Source organism: Equus asinus, unplaced genomic scaffold (assembly GCF_041296235.1).
Source record: "Equus asinus isolate D_3611 breed Donkey unplaced genomic scaffold, EquAss-T2T_v2 contig_217, whole genome shotgun sequence".
NCBI lineage: Eukaryota > Metazoa > Chordata > Mammalia > Perissodactyla > Equidae > Equus > Equus asinus.
The window spans coordinates 12,501-23,414 of NW_027224869.1; positions in this window are offsets into that span (position 1 = coordinate 12,501).

Here is a 10,914-nt window from a genome sequence, read left to right on the forward strand (position 1 = left end):
AAAGAGCAGCTCTGCCCACGCGCCACGGTGGTGGCGTCCGTGGCTACTACGCGCAAAGGAGGGGCGGCGGCTGGGGGGTCCGGTACCCCAAGGCACCCTCTCGGATCGCTAGAGAAGGCTTTCTCACCGAGGGCGTGTCGCCCCCGCCCATCGTCCGCCATCGGGCCCACCAAGGCGCTTACAGACACCATGGCCACGCAATGCAGGAGGGGTCTGCGGTAGAGGTAAGGCCTAGAGCAAGTCGGAGCGTCCGTGGTCAGGGCCGCGAGCCCGCGCTGCCCCGGGCTCGCCATCTCTGGCCACACTGGGCTTAGCTAGGGATCTACAAGGCCCCTGTGCGGCTCCCAAGTCAGTGCCTCCCCTCAGGCCGAGAGACCAAGGGAGGCAGAGACTGGGACGGAGGTGCCGATCAAACAGCACCTCCCAACCAAAGAGCCAGCGCCACGCCGCTGGCTCGGCCCGCCACGGTCACTCCCACACCCGCGGGGAAACCCCAGCAAGGGGAACGCGCGGGCACGCGCCCGAGCCTGCCCGCCCCCACACGGCACGCCGTGGGGGGCGACGAGGCACCCGTCCCCCCCGAGGGGGACGAGGGGCACGCCTCCCTTACCGACTCGACCCCCCCGCTCCTCAGACACACCAGCGCAGTGGTTACCTGAGGAGGCCGACGGGAACAGGGAACGACACCGCCACTCGGCCTCGGGCGCCTGAGGGACGACCTGGAACGCTCCAGGGGCACCGCCAACGGCCTGGGGAACGCGCTCACGCGCCCGGGAAGGCGCGCGGCGCGGCGGCAACACGGCCCGCCCCACCGCGGGGAGGGCCGCCCGCGAGACACAGCCAAGAGGCACAGGCAGAGCATCCGCCGCGTCACGGAGACCCCGACACCGCCCACGCCACGAGGCACGGGGCGGGGGAGCGAGGTCGGGCCGGATTCCGCACCCCTGCCGCCTCCCACACGCCACTCGCAGCGGGGGAGAACGGGCGAGGGGACCCGCGGGCAGAGCGAGAAGAGCGGTCCCGTTCGCCATGAACGTCCGTCCCTCGTCTGGCACGGCTTAGGCCCGGCCCGGGAGAGCACAGCATCACCACATCGGTCGGCAGCATAACGCGAGGGACCCCCGAGCAAGGGAAGGCCGGCGAGGACAGCGAGCGGAGGAGCCTGCTTCAGCCTCACCGACCCCTCTCCTCCTCCAGCAAGCGCGGGCGACGACCCCAGGACGAGAACGCCTGACACGCACTGGCACGGAGCCGGTGGGATGGGGTAAGTCGCGACCGCACCCGGGTGCCGGCGGCAGGGAGTGCACGTGGTAGAGGACCCCGCGCCCCTAACCCCGCCGCCCTCGGGTACCAGAGACCGGAGGTGGCACCACGGTCGTGGGGGCGCCTGGAACGCACAAGAGCCGGCGCGCAGGCCCCAGCGGGCGGCTCAAGCGGCGGGGGTGGAAACGGGCGTCCGGTTCTCGGCCAGAGCCCGGAGCCCTCCCCGCACACGCATCCAGGCACCCGGAAGCTCTCGGGCGACTGTCACCCGAGCAGAGCGTGTCAGCACTTACCTGGCGGCACAAAACCACCCATTCGGGGGCAAGAATCGCCGCGCCCGGAGACGGGGCCCACCCACGGATCACCAGGGGAACCCCTGGATCACGGCCACGGCCACCAGACCCCAAGCACGACCCCATCGCCACCAGGCCCGGAGCTCCCGGGGCCATCTGGTCGACCCCAGAAGCGTGGCGGCAGGGGGAGCCGGGGACAGCCTCCCCGGGCCGCCCGCGCGGGCCGGGACCGGTCGGTCCCTCCCTCTGAGTCGCCGGGTCAGGACTTAGAAAAGAATTCCGCGGAGGCGCCTCCGGCGACCGGGCCCGGGGCGGGACCGTGGCTCCCGTCCCTCAGCCGGGGCTCCACCTACGCCTCGAGCCGGCCCCCTCCCGCCTCCGGACAAAGACACGACCCGCGAAACTCGGAGAGAGAAGTCCGGTCCGACGGCCCGGACCCACCCCGGGCACGCGTCCGGGCCGGGGACGCCCTCCCCGGCCCGCCCTCGAGGGCTCCCGGGGCCGGTCCACGCTCTTCTCCAGGGCGGGACTTGGAAAAAAAAACTGCCACGGAGGAGGAGGCATCCGAGGACCGGGCCCGGTCCCCACCGCCAGAGCCGGTCGACTCGGAAGACCAGTGGGGAAAAGGCCAGCCCGGCGGCCGAGCCCGTCGCGCCCTCCACGGGCCTCCCCCGCAAGGCCCCGGCCGGTCGCCCACCTCCGGAGCGGGGCGCGGAAAGGGGATCGGCGACGCGGAAGGCCCGACCACCGGGCCGCCCTCGGGACGACGGCCGGGCACGGGACGAGCTCCCTCGCCCGTTCCCCCGCGGCGGCCCCCCACCCCCTCCCGGGGACGGAGGGGCACCGGCGGCTGCTGGTCGACCCGTCCGGGAGGCCCCACACCCCGGCCGGCACCGGGCGGCGCGGCGACAGCCACCTCCCTCAGTAGCCTGCACCTCCAATCTCCGGCGAGCGGGCGTCGCGCTCACGCCCCGGCGCCACCGGGCCAGATCCCGCCAGCGACGCCGGCCTCCCGGGACTCTGCCTCGGTCACCGCGGCCGAGTCCCGTCCCTTGGCCCGCGTCGCCGGAGCTCCGGAGGAAAGAGACGATATAAAAGCGGCCGCCAGGTGGCACCCGGCGACCGACGACCGCCTCAGCGGGACGGAGCCGGAGCGCGGGCCCGCCGGGGAGCACAGCCGGGCCGCCGGGCCGCCCGATCCCGTCCCGGAGCCCCCTCGGACCCAGCCTCCCGGCCCAGTGCGGCCCCGGGGCGTCCGCCCGCGGGCTCCCGGCCGCCAAGGCGCAGCCCCAGCCGCAGGAGGGGGACTCGGAAAAGGTTTCTCGGGCGATCACCGGGAAGGGGAAGGGGAGAGTTCCCCCCAGAGAGGCCAGGGGGCGGCCCGGGCCGGGCTGGGCCGGTGCGGCCGGGAGGCCGCCGCTTCCCGGAGCGGCTGGAGCGCCCCCGGGGTTCCCGGGAGGACTTAGAAAATCAGGGCGGGCGGGGATGGTCAAACCGAAACCAGGCACGTCATCCGAGAAGGACCGTGATGACGGGAGGAGGAAAGCTTTCCAGTCCAGAGGGCCTGTCGAAGGCAGGCGGAGAGTCTACCCGCTGAAACTGACGAAGATGGGCAAAAGAAGCTAGCTCAGGCGCCGACATTTAAGGAAATAAAAAAAAAAAAGCACGAGGGCGTGGAGAAATGGGGAAAAATCAACACTGAGAAATCTACCCTCTGAAACCGACGAAGATGGGCAACAGGGGCTAGCTCAGGTGGCAATTTTTAAGGAAAAATGAAAGGAAGTGCGTGGAGACCTGGGGAAAAAGCAACACGGAGAAATCTACCCTCTAGAACTGAGAAAGAAGCGCAACAGAGGCTAGCTCAGGTGGCAATCTTTAAGCAAAAAAAATAAGATAAAAAAATACAATGGCGAGGAGACGCGGTCAAAAAGCAACCCTGAAAAAGGTACCCTCTGAAACTGAGGAAGCAGGGCAACAGTGCCTAGCTCAGGTGACAATCTTTAAGCAAAAGAAACACACAAGGGCGTGGGGAGCTGGGGAAAAGGCAACACTGAGAAATCCACCCTCTGAAACTGACGAAGATGGGCAAGAGAGGCTGGCTTCAGGTGGCAATCTTTCAGCAAAAGAAACACACAAGGGCGTGGGGAGCTGGGGAAAAGGCAACACTGAGAAATCCACCCTCTGAAACGGACGAAGATGGGCAACAGAGGCTAGCTCAGGTGGCAATCTTTAAGCAAAAAAAATAAGATAAAAAAATACAATGGCGAGGAGACCCGGTCAAAAAGCAACCCTGAAAAAGGTACCCTCTGAAACTGAGGAAGCAGGGCAACAGTGCCTAGCTCAGGTGACAATCTTTAAGCAAAAGAAACACACAAGGGCGTGGGGAGCTGGCGAAAAGGCAACACTGAGAAATCCACCCTCTGAAACGGACGAAGATGGGCAACAGAGGCTAGCTCAGGTGGCAATCTTTAAGCAAAAGAAACACACAAGGGCGTGGAGACCTGGGGAAAAAGCAACACGGAGAAATCCACCCTCTGAAACTGAGGAAGATGGGCAAGAGAGGCTGGCTTCAGGTGGCAAACGTTAAGCAAAAGAAACACACAAGGGCGTGGAGACCTGAGGAAACAGCAACACGGAGATATCGACCCTCTGAAACTCAGGAAGATGGGCAAGAGAGGCTAGCTCAGGTGGCAATCGTTAAGCAAAAACAAAACCCAAAGGCGTGGAGACCTGGGGAAAAAGCAACCCTGAAATATCTACCCTCTGAAACTGAGGAAGATGGGCAAGAGAGGCTGGCTTCAGGTGGCAATCTTTAAGCAAAAGAAACACACAAGGGCGTGGAGGCCTGGGGAAAAAGCAACACGGAGAAATCCACCCTCTGAAACTGAGGGACATGGGCAAAAGAAGCTAGCTCAGGTTGCAACCTTTAAGCAGAAAAAAAACACAAGGGCGTGCAGACCTGGCAAAAAAGCAACAGTGAGAAATCTACCCTCTGAAACCGACGAAGATGGACAACAGAGGCTAGCTCAGGTGGCAATTTTTAAGGAAAAATAAAAGGAAGTGCGTGGAGACCTGGGGAAAAAGCAACACGGAGAAATCTACCCTCTAGAACTGAGAAAGAAGCGCAACAGAGGCTAGCTCAGGTGGCAATCTTTAAGCAAAAAAAATAAGATAAAAAAATACAATGGCGAGGAGACCCGGTCAAAAAGCAACCCTGAAAAAGGTACCCTCTGAAACTGAGGAAGCAGGGCAACAGTGCCTAGCTCAGGTGACAATCTTTAAGCAAAAGAAACACACAAGGGCGTGGGGAGCTGGCGAAAAGGCAACACTGAGAAATCCACCCTCTGAAACGGACGAAGATGGGCAACAGAGGCTAGCTCAGGTGGCAATCTTTAAGCAAAAGAAACACACAAGGGCGTGGAGACCTGGGGAAAAAGCAACACGGAGAAATCCACCCTCTGAAACTGAGGAAGATGGGCAAGAGAGGCTACCTCAGGTGGCAATCCTTAAGCAAAAACAAAGCACAAAGGCGTGGAGCCCTGGGGACAAAGCAACCCTGAAATATCTACCCTCTGAAACTGAGGAACATGGGCAAGAGAGGCTAGCTCAGGTGGCAATCGTTAAGCAAAAACAAAACACAAAGGCGTGGAGACCTGGGGAAAAAGCAACCCTGAAATATCTACCCTCTGAAACTGAGGAAGATGGGCAAGAGAGGCTGGCTTCAGGTGGCAATCTTTAAGCAAAAGAAACACACAAGGGCGTGGAGGCCTGGGGAAAAAGCAACACGGAGAAATCCACCCTCTGAAACTGAGGGACATGGGCAAAAGAAGCTAGCTCAGGTTGCAACCTTTAAGCAGAAAAAAAACACAAGGGCGTGCAGACCTGGCAAAAAAGCAACAGTGAGAAATCTACCCTCTGAAACCGACGAAGATGGACAACAGAGGCTAGCTCAGGTGGCAATTTTTAAGGAAAAATAAAAGGAAGTGCGTGGAGACCTGGGGAAAAAGCAACACGGAGAAATCTACCCTCTAGAACTGAGAAAGAAGCGCAACAGAGGCTAGCTCAGGTGGCAATCTTTAAGCAAAAAAAATAAGATAAAAAAATACAATGGCGAGGAGACCCGGTCAAAAAGCAACCCTGAAAAAGGTACCCTCTGAAACTGAGGAAGCAGGGCAACAGTGCCTAGCTCAGGTGACAATCTTTAAGCAAAAGAAACACACAAGGGCGTGGAGACCTGGGGAAAAAGCAACCCTGAAATATCTACCCTCTGAAACTGAGGAAGATGGGCAAGAGAGGCTGGCTTCAGGTGGCAATCTTTAAGCAAAAGAAACACACAAGGGCGTGGAGACCTGGGGAAAAAGCAACACGGAGAAATCCACCCTCTGAAACTGAGGGACATGGGCAAAAGAAGCTAGCTCAGGTTGCAACCTTTAAGCAGAAAAAAAACACAAGGTCGTGCAGACCTGGCAAAAAAGCAACAGTGAGAAATCTACCCTCTGAAACCGACGAAGATGGACAACAGAGGCTAGCTCAGGTGGCAATTTTTAAGGAAAAATAAAAGGAAGTGCGTGGAGACCTGGGGAAAAAGCAACACGGAGAAATCTACCCTCTAGAACTGAGAAAGAAGCGCAACAGAGGCTAGCTCAGGTGGCAATCTTTAAGCAAAAAAAATAAGATAAAAAATACAATGGCGAGGAGACCCGGTCAAAAAGCAACCCTGAAAAAGGTACCCTCTGAAACTGAGGAAGCAGGGCAACAGTGCCTAGCTCAGGTGACAATCTTTAAGCAAAAGAAACACACAAGGGCGTGGGGAGCTGGCGAAAAGGCAACACTGAGAAATCCACCCTCTGAAACGGACGAAGATGGGCAACAGAGGCTAGCTCAGGTGGCAATCTTTAAGCAAAAGAAACACACAAGGGCGTGGAGACCTGGGGAAAAAGCAACACGGAGAAATCCACCCTCTGAAACTGAGGAAGATGGGCAAGAGAGGCTACCTCAGGTGGCAATCCTTAAGCAAAAACAAAGCACAAAGGCGTGGAGCCCTGGGGACAAAGCAACCCTGAAATATCTACCCTCTGAAACTGAGGAACATGGGCAAGAGAGGCTAGCTCAGGTGGCAATCGTTAAGCAAAAACAAAACACAAAGGCGTGGAGACCTGGGGAAAAAGCAACCCTGAAATATCTACCCTCTGAAACTGAGGAAGATGGGCAAGAGAGGCTGGCTTCAGGTGGCAATCTTTAAGCAAAAGAAACACACAAGGGCGTGGAGGCCTGGGGAAAAAGCAACACGGAGAAATCCACCCTCTGAAACTGAGGGACATGGGCAAAAGAAGCTAGCTCAGGTTGCAACCTTTAAGCAGAAAAAAAACACAAGGGCGTGCAGACCTGGCAAAAAAGCAACAGTGAGAAATCTACCCTCTGAAACCGACGAAGATGGACAACAGAGGCTAGCTCAGGTGGCAATTTTTAAGGAAAAATAAAAGGAAGTGCGTGGAGACCTGGGGAAAAAGCAACACGGAGAAATCTACCCTCTAGAACTGAGAAAGAAGCGCAACAGAGGCTAGCTCAGGTGGCAATCTTTAAGCAAAAAAAATAAGATAAAAAAATACAATGGCGAGGAGACCCGGTCAAAAAGCAACCCTGAAAAAGGTACCCTCTGAAACTGAGGAAGCAGGGCAACAGTGCCTAGCTCAGGTGACAATCTTTAAGCAAAAGAAACACACAAGGGCGTGGAGACCTGGGGAAAAAGCAACCCTGAAATATCTACCCTCTGAAACTGAGGAAGATGGGCAAGAGAGGCTGGCTTCAGGTGGCAATCTTTAAGCAAAAGAAACACACAAGGGCGTGGAGACCTGGGGAAAAAGCAACACGGAGAAATCCACCCTCTGAAACTGAGGGACATGGGCAAAAGAAGCTAGCTCAGGTTGCAACCTTTAAGCAGAAAAAAAACACAAGGGCGTGCAGACCTGGCAAAAAAGCAACAGTGAGAAATCTACCCTCTGAAACCGACGAAGATGGACAACAGAGGCTAGCTCAGGTGGCAATTTTTAAGGAAAAATAAAAGGAAGTGCGTGGAGACCTGGGGAAAAAGCAACACGGAGAAATCTACCCTCTAGAACTGAGAAAGAAGCGCAACAGAGGCTAGCTCAGGTGGCAATCTTTAAGCAAAAAAAATAAGATAAAAAATACAATGGCGAGGAGACCCGGTCAAAAAGCAACCCTGAAAAAGGTACCCTCTGAAACTGAGGAAGCAGGGCAACAGTGCCTAGCTCAGGTGACAATCTTTAAGCAAAAGAAACACACAAGGGCGTGGGGAGCTGGCGAAAAGGCAACACTGAGAAATCCACCCTCTGAAACGGACGAAGATGGGCAACAGAGGCTAGCTCAGGTGGCAATCTTTAAGCAAAAGAAACACACAAGGGCGTGGAGACCTGGGGAAAAAGCAACACGGAGAAATCCACCCTCTGAAACTGAGGAAGATGGGCAAGAGAGGCTACCTCAGGTGGCAATCCTTAAGCAAAAACAAAGCACAAAGGCGTGGAGCCCTGGGGACAAAGCAACCCTGAAATATCTACCCTCTGAAACTGAGGAACATGGGCAAGAGAGGCTAGCTCAGGTGGCAATCGTTAAGCAAAAACAAAACACAAAGGCGTGGAGACCTGGGGAAAAAGCAACCCTGAAATATCTACCCTCTGAAACTGAGGAAGATGGGCAAGAGAGGCTGGCTTCAGGTGGCAATCTTTAAGCAAAAGAAACACACAAGGGCGTGGAGGCCTGGGGAAAAAGCAACACGGAGAAATCCACCCTCTGAAACTGAGGGACATGGGCAAAAGAAGCTAGCTCAGGTTGCAACCTTTAAGCAGAAAAAAAACACAAGGGCGTGCAGACCTGGCAAAAAAGCAACAGTGAGAAATCTACCCTCTGAAACCGACGAAGATGGACAACAGAGGCTAGCTCAGGTGGCAATTTTTAAGGAAAAATAAAAGGAAGTGCGTGGAGACCTGGGGAAAAAGCAACACGGAGAAATCTACCCTCTAGAACTGAGAAAGAAGCGCAACAGAGGCTAGCTCAGGTGGCAATCTTTAAGCAAAAAAAATAAGATAAAAAAATACAATGGCGAGGAGACCCGGTCAAAAAGCAACCCTGAAAAAGGTACCCTCTGAAACTGAGGAAGCAGGGCAACAGTGCCTAGCTCAGGTGACAATCTTTAAGCAAAAGAAACACACAAGGGCGTGGAGACCTGGGGAAAAAGCAACCCTGAAATATCTACCCTCTGAAACTGAGGAAGATGGGCAAGAGAGGCTGGCTTCAGGTGGCAATCTTTAAGCAAAAGAAACACACAAGGGCGTGGAGACCTGGGGAAAAAGCAACACGGAGAAATCCACCCTCTGAAACTGAGGAAGATGGGCAAGAGAGGCTACCTCAGGTGGCAATCCTTAAGCAAAAACAAAGCACAAAGGCGTGGAGCCCTGGGGACAAAGCAACCCTGAAATATCTACCCTCTGAAACTGAGGAACATGGGCAAGAGAGGCTAGCTCAGGTGGCAATCGTTAAGCAAAAACAAAACACAAAGGCGTGGAGACCTGGGGAAAAAGCAACCCTGAAATATCTACCCTCTGAAACTGAGGAAGATGGGCAAGAGAGGCTGGCTTCAGGTGGCAATCTTTAAGCAAAAGAAACACACAAGGGCGTGGAGGCCTGGGGAAAAAGCAACACGGAGAAATCCACCCTCTGAAACTGAGGGACATGGGCAAAAGAAGCTAGCTCAGGTTGCAACCTTTAAGCAGAAAAAAAACACAAGGGCGTGCAGACCTGGCAAAAAAGCAACAGTGAGAAATCTACCCTCTGAAACCGACGAAGATGGACAACAGAGGCTAGCTCAGGTGGCAATTTTTAAGGAAAAATAAAAGGAAGTGCGTGGAGACCTGGGGAAAAAGCAACACGGAGAAATCTACCCTCTAGAACTGAGAAAGAAGCGCAACAGAGGCTAGCTCAGGTGGCAATCTTTAAGCAAAAAAAATAAGATAAAAAAATACAATGGCGAGGAGACCCGGTCAAAAAGCAACCCTGAAAAAGGTACCCTCTGAAACTGAGGAAGCAGGGCAACAGTGCCTAGCTCAGGTGACAATCTTTAAGCAAAAGAAACACACAAGGGCGTGGAGACCTGGGGAAAAAGCAACCCTGAAATATCTACCCTCTGAAACTGAGGAAGATGGGCAAGAGAGGCTGGCTTCAGGTGGCAATCTTTAAGCAAAAGAAACACACAAGGGCGTGGAGACCTGGGGAAAAAGCAACACGGAGAAATCCACCCTCTGAAACTGAGGGACATGGGCAAAAGAAGCTAGCTCAGGTTGCAACCTTTAAGCAGAAAAAAAACACAAGGGCGTGCAGACCTGGCAAAAAAGCAACAGTGAGAAATCTACCCTCTGAAACCGACGAAGATGGACAACAGAGGCTAGCTCAGGTGGCAATTTTTAAGGAAAAATAAAAGGAAGTGCGTGGAGACCTGGGGAAAAAGCAACACGGAGAAATCTACCCTCTAGAACTGAGAAAGAAGCGCAACAGAGGCTAGCTCAGGTGGCAATCTTTAAGCAAAAAAAATAAGATAAAAAATACAATGGCGAGGAGACCCGGTCAAAAAGCAACCCTGAAAAAGGTACCCTCTGAAACTGAGGAAGCAGGGCAACAGTGCCTAGCTCAGGTGACAATCTTTAAGCAAAAGAAACACACAAGGGCGTGGGGAGCTGGCGAAAAGGCAACACTGAGAAATCCACCCTCTGAAACGGACGAAGATGGGCAACAGAGGCTAGCTCAGGTGGCAATCTTTAAGCAAAAGAAACACACAAGGGCGTGGAGACCTGGGGAAAAAGCAACACGGAGAAATCCACCCTCTGAAACTGAGGAAGATGGGCAAGAGAGGCTACCTCAGGTGGCAATCCTTAAGCAAAAACAAAGCACAAAGGCGTGGAGCCCTGGGGACAAAGCAACCCTGAAATATCTACCCTCTGAAACTGAGGAACATGGGCAAGAGAGGCTAGCTCAGGTGGCAATCGTTAAGCAAAAACAAAACACAAAGGCGTGGAGACCTGGGGAAAAAGCAACCCTGAAATATCTACCCTCTGAAACTGAGGAAGATGGGCAAGAGAGGCTGGCTTCAGGTGGCAATCTTTAAGCAAAAGAAACACACAAGGGCGTGGAGGCCTGGGGAAAAAGCAACACGGAGAAATCCACCCTCTGAAACTGAGGGACATGGGCAAAAGAAGCTAGCTCAGGTTGCAACCTTTAAGCAGAAAAAAAACACAAGGGCGTGCAGACCTGGCAAAAAAGCAACAGTGAGAAATCTACCCTCTGAAACCGA